The following is a 14,265-nucleotide window of genomic DNA, read 5'->3' on the forward strand; positions in this document are numbered from 1 at the left end:
CCCATGAAGGATGTAATGAGACTTGGAAAGAAGGGCAAGTTGAGTCCTCGGTTTATTGGGCCTTTTGAGATACTTCGGAGGATTGGGGAGGTGGTATATGAGATTACTTTGCCACCAAACTTGTCGGGTGTGCATCCAGTATTTCTTGTTTCTATGCTCCAAAAATACATCAGCGATCCATATCATGTTTTGGATTTCAACACGGTTCTGTTAGATGGTGATCTGACTTACGATGTGGAGTCGGTGGCTATTTTGGAGCAGCAGGTCCGGAAGTTGAGATCAAAAGATATAGCTTCAGTAAAAGTGCAGTGGAGAGGTCAGCCCGTGGAGGAGGCCACTTGGGAGACCGAGCAGAAGATGCGGAGCAGATATCCACACCTATTTGAGACTTTAGGTATGTTTCTAGACTCGTTCAAGGATGAACGTTTGTTTAAGAGGGGGAAGATGTAACGACCCAACCAGTCGTTTCGAGAGTTATGGCCTCGTTTCCCTATTTCCTGCTTCTTTTGTATTCTTCAGCTGTATTTTGACTTACCGGTTTGGTTCATGTCTGGAGTGATTTTGGAATGAGTTGAGACACTTAGTCTCTTGTGAGAAGGCTTAAGTTGGGAAAGTTGACCGGATATTGACTTATATGTAAATGACCTCAGATTTGAATTTTGACGGTTCCGTTAGCTCCGTTAGGTGATTCCGGACTTAGGAGCGCATCCGGAATGTGATTTGGAGGCCGATTTGAGAGGCAAGGACATCGCAAAGTAGGATTTTTACTTGGTTTGAGGTAAGTAACGCTTCCAAACTTGGTTCTGAGGGTTCAAAACCCCGAACTATGTGTTATGTGATTAGTATTGAGGTGATGCACAAGCCAAATGATGGGTGTGCGGGCGTACACCGTGAGAATTGTGACCTGGGTGATTCCATGGCACTGTTTAGTGACTCTATCATGTTGATATCCATGTTTTCATCGTGTGATAAAGTAGTTGAGCTGTAAATCATGCTAGATATCCTGTTTAGGCTTTGTGCTGGTATTGTTTGGACCATTAGAGGTCGTTTCTTGTTGGCATCTCACTAGTTTCGTTTAATATTCCATACTCAGTCATGATCATGCATTTTTATATCATATCTCACTCAGTTATTTATTCATCCATCATATTATATCCGGGTTGTTTTCATGACATTGTGAGCCCATGGTGAGACTGGTGAGGTTGATGACTGAGTGAGGCCGAGAGACTGGTTATGAATGACAGTATGGGATTGGGCTGCATGCCGCAACAATTATATTAATGATTATGATAGTGCTTGGGCTGCAGGAGCCCCTCCGGAGTCTGTAACACTCCCCCAATGAGCGCGTATGATATAATTGAGGGATGGATTTCCCTGTACATGGATTTGTCCGATGTACTTGATACCTGGAGATGGATTTCTCCACAGGGTGGGATTGCCATATTTCCTTGGTACTGGGTGACTTATTGTCAGTGTTGTATATGTTCCGGGATGGTTGAGCACTTGAGAGTGAGAATACATGGTGTGATTCATACAGTCTGTGCATTGGTAGGTAGAGATAGCTGAGTTGTATTCCTTACACTGTTCATATCTGTATCGCCTTTACTGTTTTGAACTGTATATTTGACTTGAAAGCATGCCTATGTTTCCGCACATTTATTTATGTTATACCTGTTGAGGTTGAGTTCGTCACTACCTTTCAGTCTAAAGTTTGGACTTGTTACTTACTGAGTTGGTGTACTCACGTTACTCCCTGCATCTCGTGTGCAGATCTAGGCGATACCGGTCGTAGCGGCGGTTGCTGATCGAGGTTCCAGAGTTTGGAGATTGTCGAGGTTGCTGCATGGTGTTCGCGGGCCTTGACCCTCCTTCTTTATTTCTGTCGTACTTTCAGTTTATATATTCAAATATGATAGTAGACTATATTTTCTGATCTAGACGTTCATGTACTCTGTGACACCTAGTTTGGGCTGGATTGTATCACTTTGGGATTTTTCTTATGTTTTAACAGTTTTCTTTAAATGTTAAATGCTTCCATTAATGTTTTCAAACTTATTAATGTTGTGTTGATTTTTGTTGAGTTGAGGCTGACCTAGTTCCACAATAGGCGCCATCACGACGGTTGAGTTTGGGTCGTGACAACCTCGATATTGCGAATGTCTTCAAACTTGACGTACATTTCCAACATTTTTATCATAAGAAGTATCTAGTGTTCATTTGTAGTCCTCAAAAAATATGTCAGAGTTTCATCGTCTTCGATGTTAAACTCAGCATAACAATCAATCTCTTGTGGAGTAACAGAATACGGATATTTTCTGGTTACTTTAATATTAACCAATGTTTCCTCACACTCATTTTTTTACATAACAACGAAATCAATCTATCGTACTTCATTATAAGTGGCAACTTAACGATACACTATGGAGAACAACTATAGCGTACTGAGTTATTCTCTACGACAACCTCATATCTCCCCCATCCTCTCCCCCCCCTCAATATAATGCAAACCTAATTTTTTACTCTTCTGACATTATGACAAAATACAAAAAAAAGTTAAGCAAATAAATATTTCGGAATGAGTAAAAAAAAAGGATGCAGAAGACGTGGAGGATCCTGAATGGATTTTTAACGAAACAATGAAACTCCTTAAATAAGCAAAAAACCAATGCGGGGATACAATAATTGAGGGTATAGTGTATTCATTATACATGCTATATATGTAGCAAAATGCATGCGTTATACCCTCAATTATTGGCGGCTCAGTAAAATTTAAGCATAGCGCATGCCTTAACGGATAAACGTGTCGTTAGGGTATAGCGCATTCAACCCATGCGATATATAAATTGGTCATCAGTTGATTTTTTACTTATTTTTGTGATTTGAGTCCAAAAAGACCACACTTTGGTTCTGACTCCAGAAAGTGACCCTTCATATCACATGATACCCCCTCCTCCTCCTCATACACTTTCAAATCAAAGGTAAGCAAGCAGGTTTCCCTAAGGAAACAAAAGTTCACATCAAAAAATTATGGACCCCATAACCTCAATAAATGCATCTTCTCTCTCTCCCCCTGCTATCACTAGTAGTCTATTACTCTCATAGTTCATGTATTAAAAATGTATTTGTCTATGCTAGCAAATCAAGAGAGAATTAATTATTATTTCAAATTTTATCTTTAGACATGCATTAACCATGTAAATAAAACAAAATATAAATACTTAGAATAGTTCATATATATGATATGTGTTAAAAAGGTTGTCACTTAATTAACACTTCACTTGTTAAAGTTGTTAAGTGAATTTAAGAAAAAAGTAAGCAAATATTTCTTGTTTTCAAATATTTTAAAACAAAGGAAGTCTAAAAAAAATATATGAAGTAGCAATAATGTTACGAAGAGAAGGAAAAAGAAGAGCATATATGAGATTGATTACAAGGGCGGCTCTAGGGTAAGGCAAGTGAAGCCCTTGCCTTAGGCCTCCAAATATTTAAAGCCCCAAAAATATGAAGCATTACTATATTATTATATAATATATATACTTTATATTTAATATTTATATAATATTTAATAAAATATTTCAAAATTTTAATATTTTTTAAAATTTGGTAGAGGTAGGATTGAGTGAGTTAATAGGATAAATATTTTCTCTCATTAAATTAAATGATATATTTACTTTCTCATCAATTCTATTTTTTTCCTTTATGTATAATCTTTTTTCATGTTTCTCATGATTTTAATTTCTAATTTTAACTCAAATTCTCTAGATTAACTAATCCTTTTTGTCACATGTAATTGATCTACTCACCATAAAGTAAGGTTTTTTGTATCTCATCTTTTTTAACTAAGAAATCCACGAGACAAATGTCGCAAGGTTCAAAACATGATGGATAATAGGCTCACCCCTTTACCATTTTCACTTAAAGAAACAATTCAACACCATATGATGTGCGCATAACTCACGCATCATGAGTTGCACTCTCACCACTAGATCAAAATTATGTAGGTTTTCATTGTGTCTCAATATTGTATGGATTTTATAAAAGAAGTTTCAGGGTCTTTTTAATATATTCTTGTTTTAGGCCACCAGTTCTATTGAGTCGCTCTTCATTGTTGATCAATAATTATTTACAGACTACTGCCCCACCATGAACGTACTTTTCAACTAGCTTCATTCACATTTGGTAACTGAATGACACACTCAGTGCCTTTAATGTTCTTTCCATTGTTGTCTTATCTTAATTGTGACTCTACAAACTTGATTGAGATTATCAAGGGTGGGCAAGTGGCTCTAGTAGGAGACTAGTAAAGCCTTGATTTAGGTCCCCAAAATTTTATAATTTTATTTCAAACTAGACAATATTAATATTTGTAGAAAAAATAAGTACAAAAAAAATATAAAAAAAAGGAAAGAAAGATGTCTACTCTGTAATAGTGAAAATACTTTTAAAATTTTGAACTAAACTACTCAAAACTTCATATTAGTAAATATATTTTTACATCAATTTTAAAGGTACCATATTGCAAATACATGTCTAATATCTTATTTATTTAAATTACCCTTTTCTAATATAAATAATATTACTATGTAAAGTTAAAGACTTTATATCATTTAAGAATATATATTATAAACAACAAGTATGAAAAAAATGACAAGATTAAATTTTGCATATATGTGTATATGTACTAATAAAAAAGTATAAGGTCTCTTATTAAAATTTGGCTTAGGCCACTACTTTTATGAAGCTGCTCTTGATTGGTTACCAGCAATATAATAGTGCAGAGAAGACAAGAAGGCCTAGTAAAGCTTCTCCTCCTTAAATGATTTGGAGCCTCGCTCTCATGTGATGACCCAAAAGGTCATCACTTGATTTATAAGTCAATTCTATGTTCCGAGGCCATAAAAATCTCCTTTTATCTTACCTCAATTTGCGTACGTGGTCCGGGCGTATATCCAAAATGCGTTTATGTAAAATTTTGATAAAAATGCTAATTTTGCACTTAAAATTGATTTTAAGCTGACTTCGGTCAACATTTTGGGTAAATGGACCCGGACCCATGATTTGACGGTCCCGAAGGGTCCATAGAAAAATATGAGACTTGGGCGTATGCCCGGAATCGAATTCCGAGGTCCCAAGCCCGAGAAATAAATTTTTGAAGGAAACTGTTTAACTTAAATTATAAGAGTTTTTGGAAATTTAAATGTGTTTGAATTTGATGGTATCGGGCCCGTATGTTAATTTTGGAGCCCGATACAGGTCTTATATGGTATTTAAGTTATACCTGTAAAATTTGGTAAGAAATGGAATTCATATGACGTGAATCGGACCCTCGATTGTGAAAATTTGAACATAAGAGTTCTTCAGACTTTTCCTTTGATTTTGATGCTAAACTTGTAGTTCTAGGTGTTATTTTGGCGATTTGATCACACGAGTAAGTCCGTATGATGTTTTTAGGTTAGTGTGCATGTTTGGTTTGGAGCCCCGAGGGTTCGGTTGAGTTTCGGGTGGGGTTCGGGATGTTTTGGACTTAGAATTTCTGCTGTCATGGCTGTTGCAGGTCCACAGTGATTTTGTTCATCGTGTTCGCGTGGCTTCACTCGCAAACGCCTAAGGCAAATTTCCTCAAGGGTTATTTTGTTCTTCGCGAATGCGGAGCTCAGGAGGCGAACGTGAAGCTTTGGTGGGTTACATTTCGCGAACGCATTCTGGCCCCCGCGAATGCATAGAGTTAGTGGCCCCTCAAAGTCTTGGTAATCAATTCTAATCTTTACTCTTTCAATTACCCAACGTTTTTCATCACTTTTAAACCAAAAATCAAGAATTTTCAGGATAGAAATTGAGAATTTGGGTAGAAATAGGGTTTTTTGAATAATTGGAATTTAGACTTCATTTTGGGGTCGAATTTCAAAACTAATTACATATTCGGGCTCGTGGGTGAATGGGTGATCGGGTTTTGGTCCGAACCTCGAGTTTTGACCAAGCGTGCCCGGGGTCGATTTTTGACTTTTTGGGGAAAATGATAGAAAACCTATAATTTAGCATAGGGGTTGAATTCTTTAGTATTTATTGATGTTGTTAAATTGATTTGGGTTAGATACAAGTAAATTGGAGGCAATATCTAAAGGGAAAGCGGTGCTTGAGGCTTGAGTTTGGCCATGGAAGTTGAGGTAAGTGTTTGGCCTAACCTTAGTTTGAGGGAATAGGTGTTGTGTCTTAATTGTTGTGTGTTAGTGTCGAGTACGACGTATAGGTGAGGTGACATGTATCTATACGTTGGTATCAAGCATGCCCGTGAGTCTTATATTCGGACTTGTTGTGATTTTATTATGTATTGATCATGCTTAACTTGATGGTTAGCAATTGTGGTACAAGATTTATGATGAATTCTTAGTAATTGGAATTGTAAAGTATTGGCTCAGATTGATGCCTATTTTGTGAATTAACTATGGAAACTGGATTGGTTGTAGTTGACTCCCTTGCCGGGATGTCTTTGTTAGGATATTGTTTCCCTTGCCGGGATATTATTTCTAGTGATATTGTTTCCCTTCCCGGGATATTGTTGTTATATCATTGTCCCCTTGCCGGAATTCTTTTGTGACTGGTGTTGATTTGTATATTGGGATTGAGTTGCGCGCCACAATAATATTTTATGGGATCGGGTTGCACGCTGCAACAAGGAGTAATAAGGGAGGACAGGTGGGGTCTGGTTGCACGCCGCAACAGTATTAAATGATTTGGATCGGGTTGCATATCGCAACAATATTATATGATTTGGATCGGGTTGCGCGCCGCAACAATAAAGAATAAAAGTGGATATTGATTCGTTACTATTTTCCTTATTCTTACTGATGCAAAACTTAAGATGTTCTTTATGATTTTCTACTGAGATTCTGTTGGTACTTGATATTCCCCACAGTATGTTTCCCCTTCCCATCTTTAACTACTAGTTCCAGTTATTATTATTTGCCGTATATGCTTTAACTGCACAGGTTTATTTTGTAGTCTTGTCCTAGCCTCGTCACTACTTCGCCGAGGTTAGACTCGACATTGACCAGCACATGGGGTCGGTTGTGCTGATACTACACTCTGTACTATGTGCAGATCTCGGTACCTGAGCTTTTGGACCATAGCGAGGTTGCTGCCTTCAGTCCAGAGGATACCCGAGGTAGTCTTGCAGACGTCCGCAGGCCTTCGCGTCCCCTTCTATCTTTTCTATTATATTTTTATTTACTTCAGTGACAGACTTGTATCTTTTTATTCAGACCATTGTTTGTAGTATTCGTAGAAGGTCCGTGACATTGTGATACCAGTTCTGGGTAGAGTTGTATTTTGGATTTTGGCACTACCATTTCGTTAAATTATCGGATTTCGTCTTCCGCATTTCTTTTATTATTATTATTATTATGCTGTTAATTGCATGTTAATTTAAAATTGTTAAAAAGGTTAAGGAAAAGGGTAATAAAATCTATAACTCTCGGCTTGCCTAGCTTTCACGAGTATACGCCATCACGATTTCCAAGGGTGGAAAGTATGGGTCGTGACAAGTTGGTATCAGAGCTCTTGGTTGCTTAGGTCTCACAATTTAAGGACAAGATTAGTAGAGTTTGAGGGATCGGTACGGAGACGTTTGTTCTTATCCCCTAGAGGCTACAGAGTTAGGAACAGTTTCACTTCTATTCATCTCTGTCGTCCGGTTTGGTTTCTCAATGCTAATTGTACTTCTACTCTGTTTTTTCACAGATGGCGAGAACACATGCTTCTTCATCCGCTGACCAGCAGCCCGATCCCCTAGTAGCAGCTCCCACGAGGGGCAGACGATGAGGACGAGGCCGTTCAAGGGGCCGAGGTAGGGGCAGAGCTCAGCCCAGAGCAGCAGCACCAGCGGCAGAGCCTCAGATAGTGTTTGATGATGAAGTTCCGGTGGGCCCAGCTCAGGTCCTAGAGGGGTTCATTGCTACCCCAATACTCCAGGATGCTCTGGTCCGTCTAGTGGGCCTTATGGAGAGTGTCACCCAAGCAGGCTTACTTCCTGTAGCACCAGCCATCTCTCAGGCTGGGGGAGAAGCAAAGACTCCCACTACCCGCACTCTGGAGCAGATGGCTCCCCAGTTTTAGACTCCAACAGCTCAGCCAGTTGAAGCAGTTCAGCCGGGTGTAGTAGCTCCGACCGGTGATGGAGCAGCTATGTCTGCCGATGCTTTGTGGAGATTGGACAGGTTCACCAAGCTGTTCACTACTACTTATGGTGGTACATCTTCGAAGGATCCCCAAGATTATTTAGATAGCTATCATGAGGTTCTTCAGAACATGGGGATAGTGGAGACCAATGGGGTCGACTTTGCTGCTTTTCATCTGTCAGGTTCTGTCAAGACTTGGTGGAGGAATTATTATTTGGCTAGGCCAGCTGGGTCGCCTGCCTTGACTTGGGATCAGTTCTCTCAGCTATTTCTGGAGAAGTTTTTTCCTATCACTCAGAGGGAGGACTATCGGAGGCAGTTTGAGCATCTCTAGCAGGGTTCTATGACTGTCACTCAGTACGAGACCAGATTCATTACTTTGGCCCGTCATGCTCTTAATATACTTCCCACCTAAAGAGAGAGAGAGAGAGAGAGAGAGAGAGAGAGAGAGAGAGAGAGGGTGAGGAGGTTCATTGAGGGACTCGCTCAACAGATTCGATTGCAAATGGCTAAGGAGACTGGGAGCGAGATTTCTTTTCAAGATGCGGCCAATGTGGCTAGGAGAGTTGAGATGGTTCTATCGTAGGGGAGTGGTCAGGGGTCTGACAAGAGGCCCCGTCATTCAGGAAGGTTCAGCGGTGCCTCATTTGGAGGTAGGGATTCTTTTGGTAGGGACCATCCTCCAAGGCCATTTTATTCAGCACTTTAGACTTCTCATGGTGTTCCAGGTGGCCGTGGTTCTTATGTGTAGTATTCTGATCAGCAGTCCTACCGTGCGCCATCAGCTCCTATCAAAGCACCTCCTCTTCAGAGCTATTCTCATGGCCAGCCGGCCCGCCAAGGTCAGTCTCAGTTTCATCAACCGCAACACTCAGGTGGATGTTTTGAGTGCGGTGAGTATGGTCATATCCGGAGGGCTTGTACGAGATTAGTGGGTGTTCAATCACAGAAGCAGGGTTCCCATACCATGGTTCAGGCACTGGGTGTTCCAACGCCCGCTCAGCCAGCTAGGGGTGGGGGTAGAGGTACTAGAGGTGGAGGTAGAGGTATTAGAGGTGGAGGTCAGGCCGCTAGAGGTGGAGGCCAGCCAGCAGGAGGTCGTCCCAGGGATGTAACTTAGAGTGGTGGGGCCCAGCCCCGATGTTATGCTCTTCCAGCCAGGCCCGAGGCTAAGGCCTCCAATGCAATTATCACAGGTACTGTTCTGTTTGTAGTAGATATGCTTTAGTTCTATTTGATCCAGGGTCTACATAATCCTATCTATCATCTTATTTTGCCCTGTATTTAGTCATGCCTAATGATTCTTTGAGTGCTCCTGTATATGTGTCTAGACCGGTGGGTGATTTTATTGTGGTAGATCGTGTCCATCGTTCATTTATAGTTGTGATTGGGGGTTTTAAGACCCGAGTAGATCTGTTACTTTTGGATATGGTTGATTTTGATGCCATATTGGGGATGGACTAGTTATCACCTTACCACACTATCTTGGACTGTCATGCCAATACTGTGACCTTAGTCTTGCTGGGTTTACCTCATTTAGAGTGGAGAGGGACTCCTGGTTATTCCACTCGTAGGGTTATCTCATATATGAAGGCTCGGCATATGGTTGAGAAGGGATGTTTGGCCTATTTGGCATATATTCGTGATTCTAGTGCCGAGGTTCCTTCTATGGATTCTGTGCCTGTTGTTCGTGAGTTTCCAGAGGTATTTCCTGCAGACCTGCCAGGTATGCCGCCCGACAAGGATATTGACTTTTGCATTGATTTGGCTCCGGGCACTCAGCCCATTTTTATTCTGCCGTATCGTATGGCCCCGCCATAGTTGAAAAAACAATTGCAAGACTTTCTTGATAAAGGCTTTATTAGACCTAGTGTCTCGCCTTGGGGTGCGCCGATGTTGTTTGTTAAGAATAAGGACAGATCGATGATGATGTGTATAGATTATTGGTAGTTTAACAAAGTCACCATCAAGAACAAGTATCCATTGCCGAGGATTGATGATTTGTTTGATCAGCTTCAGGGCACCAAGGTATTTTCAAAGATTGATTTGAGATCTGGCCACAATCAGTTGAGGATTAGGGAATCTGATGTTCCTAAGACAGCTTTTCACAGTCTGTACAGGCATTATGAGTTCTTAGTGATGTCATTCAGGTTGACAAATGCCCCAACAGATTTCATGGATTTGATGAACCGAGTGTTCAAGCCTTATTTGGATTCCTTCGTGATTGTCTTCATTGATGATATTTTGATCTATTCCTGTAGCCGGGAGGAGCACGAGCAGCATTTTCGAATCATTCTTCAGACTTTGAGTGATAGTTAGTTGTATGCTAAGTTTTCAAAGTATGAGTTTTGGTTGAGTTCGATTGCATTCTTGGGTCATATTGTATCAGCAGAGGGTATTCAGGTGGATCCTAAGCAGATTGTGATAGTTAAGGACTGGCCTAGACCCACATCAGCCACATAGACCAGGAGTTTCTTGGGTTTGGCGGGCTATTATTGTCGGTTTGTGGAGGGGTTTTCATCTATTGCAGCCCCGATGACCAGGTTGACCCAGAAGGGTGCCTAGTTCAGTTGGTTGGATGAGTGTGAGATGAGCTTTCAGAAGCTCAAGGCAGCTTTGACTACGCCGCCAGTGTTGGTTTTGCCCACAGGTTCAGGCCATATATAGTATATTGTGACGCATCTCGTATTGGAATTGGTGCGGTGTTGATGCAGAATGGCAAGGTTATTGCATATGCTTCGCGGTAGTTGAAGATTCACGAGAAGAATTATCTAGTTCATGATTTGGAGCTAGCAACCACTGTTCACGCGCTGAAGATTTGGAGGCATTATTTATATGGCGTGTCATGTGAGGTGTTCACGGATCACAAGAGTCTGCAATACTTGTTCAAGCAGAAGGATCTAAATTTGAGGCAGAGGAGGTGGTTGAAGCTATTGAAGGACTATTATATCACCATCTTGTATCATCCAAAGAAAGCCAATGTAGTCGCCGATGCTTTGAGTAGGAAGTCAGCCAGTATGGGCAGCCTTGCATATTTCGGTCGGGGAGAGACCGCTTGCTTTGGTTGTTCAGGCTTTAGCCAATCAGTTCGTGAGGTTGGATGTTTCTGAGCCCAGCCGTGTTCTAGCTTGCACAGTCGCTCGTTCTTCATTATTTGAGTGTATCCGAGATCGGCAGTATGATGATCCTCATTTGCTTATCCTTAGAGACACGGTGCAGCACAAAGGTGACAATCAGGTTACAGTTGGAGATGATGGAGTTTTGAGGATGCAGGGTCGTATTTGTATGCCTAATGTGGATGGACTTCATGAGTTGATTCTAGAAGAGGCCTATAGTTCCCAGTATTCTATCCATCCGAGCGCCGCTAAGATGTATCAGGACTTGCGGAAGCATTGGCGGAGGAGAATGAAGAAGGACATTGTTGCCTATGTAGCTTGGTGTTTGAATTGTCAACAGGTAAAGTACGAGCATCAGCGACCTGGTGGTTTGTTTCAGAAGATTGAGATTCCTGAGTGGAAGTGGGAGCGTATCACTATGGACTTCGTTGTTGGACTCCCTCGGACTTAGAGGAAGTTCGATGCAGTATGGGTTATTGTAGATAGGCTGACCAAGTCAGCGCATTTCATTCATGTGGCAGCTTCCTATTCCTCAGAGCAGTTGTCTAAGATCTATATCCGGGAGGTCGTTCGTATTCATGGTGTGCCCGTGTATATCATTTCTGACCGGGGTACGCAGTTTACCTCGCACTTCTAGAGAGCAGTACAATGTGAGTTGGGTACGCGGGTCAAGTTGAGCACAACATTTCATCCTCATATGGACGGATAGTCCGAGCGTACTATTCAGATTTTGGAGGATATGCTCCGAGCATGTGTTATTGACTTTGGAGGTTCTTGGGATCAATTCTTGCCATTAGCAGAGTTTGCCTACAATAATAGCTACCAGTCAAGCATTCAGATGGCTTCCTATGAGGCATTATATGGTAGACAGTGTCGGTCGCCGGTTGGGTGGTTTGAGTTGGGAGAGGCTCGGTTGTTGGGCACATATTTAGTTCAGGATGCCTTGGATAAGGTTAAGATTATTCAGGATAGGATTCGTACAACTTAGTCCAGGCAGAAGAGTTATGCCAATCGCAAGGTTCATGATGTGGCATTCATGGTCGGAGAGCGGGTGTTGCTCCGGGTGTCGCCCATGAAGGGCGTGATGAGATTTGGGAAGAATGGCAAGCTAAGCCCTAGGTTCATTGGTCCTTTTGAGATTCTGGATCGAGTGGGAGAGGTGGCTCACAAACTTGCATTGCCGCCATGTTTATCAGCTGTGCACCCAATGTTCAATGTGTCCATGCTTTGGAAGTATCATGGTGATCCATCCCACATGTTAGACTTTAGCACTATCCAGTTGGACAATGATGTGACCTATGAGGAGGAGCCGGTGGCCATTCTGGACCGGCAGGTTCGTTTTGAGATCAAAGAGTTACCCTTCTGTTCGTGTTCGGTGGAGAGGTCAGCCTGCCGAGGCAGCTACCTAGGAGTCCAAGTCCGATATGCGAAGCCGATATCCCCATCTTTTCCTCGACTCAGGTACTTCTTTTCTATGTCCGTTTGAGGACGAATTGTTGTTTTAGAGGTGAAGGATGTGATGACCCAAAAGGTCATCACTTGATTTACAAGTCAATTCTGTATTCCGAGGCCCTAAAACCTCCTTTTATCTCACCTCGATTTGCATGCACGACCCAAGCGTATATCAGGAACGTTTTTATGTGAAAATTTGATAAAAATACTAATTTTACCTTTAAAATTGAATTTAAGTTGACTTCGGTCAACATTTTGGGTAAATGGACCCAGACCCGTGATTTGAAGGTACCGAAGGGTCCATAGAAAAATATGAGACTTGGGCGTATGCACGGAATCGAATTCCGAGGTCCCAAGCCCGAGAAATGAATTTTTGAAGGAAATTGCTTAACTGAAATTATAAGAGTTTTTGGAAATTTAAATGTGTTTGAATTTGATGGTATCGGGCCTGTATGTTGGTTCCGGAGTCCGGTATAGGTCTTATATGGTATTTAAGTTGTGCCTGTAAAATTTTGGTAAGAAACGGAATTTATATGACGTGAATCGAAGCCTCGGTTGTGAAAATTTGAACTTAAGAGTTCTTGAGATTTTTCCTTTGATTTTGATGCTAAACTTGTAGTTCTAAGTGTTATTTTGGCGATTTGATCGCACAAGTAAGTCCGTATGATGTTTTTATGTTAGTGTGCATGTTTGGTTTGGAGCCCCGTGGGCTCGGGTGAGTTTCGGGATGTTTTGGACTTAGAATTTCTATTGTCATAGTTGTTGCAGGTGCACAGTGATTTTGTTCTTCGCATTCGCGTGGCTTCACTCGCGAACGCGTAAGGCAGATTTCCTCCGGGGTTATTTTGTTCTTCGCTAACGCGAAGCTCAGGACGCGAACGCGAAGCTTTGGTAGGTTACCCTTCGCGAACGCGTTCCGGCCCACGCGAACGCATAGAGTTAGTGGGCCTGGGGGAGGGAGCTCGATTTGTTCTATACGAACGCGTCCCTTTGACCGCGAACGCGAAGGCCCGAGGAGCTAAATCTCCGCGAACGCGGACCATCCAACGCGAACACAAAGGCCATTTGGGCCTAACCCATCGCGAACGCGATGAAGGCCTGCCCAGTCTTTTTAAAATAGATTTAAAAACGGGCAGAACCCATTTTCTTCATATTTTCGAACTACCAAGACCTAGAGGCGACTTTCTTCATACAAATTCATCCCCAAAGTGTTGGTAATCAATTCTAAGCTCTACTCTTTCAATTACCCAACATTTTTCATCACTTTTAAACCAAAAATCAAGAATTTTCATGATAGAAATTGAGAATTTGGGTAGAGTTAGGGCTTTTTGAATAATTAGAATTTAGACCTCGTTTTTGGGTCGTATTTCGAAACTAATTGCATATTCGGGCTCGTGGGTGAATGGGTGATCGGGTTTTGGTTCGAACCTCGAGTTTTGACCAAGCGGACCCGAGTTCGATTTTTGACTTTTTGGAAAAAATGATAGAAAACCTATAATTTAGCATTGGGGTTGAATTCTTTA

This window comes from Nicotiana tabacum, chromosome 8 (genome assembly GCF_000715075.1).
Source record: "Nicotiana tabacum cultivar K326 chromosome 8, ASM71507v2, whole genome shotgun sequence".
Lineage (NCBI taxonomy): Eukaryota > Viridiplantae > Streptophyta > Magnoliopsida > Solanales > Solanaceae > Nicotiana > Nicotiana tabacum.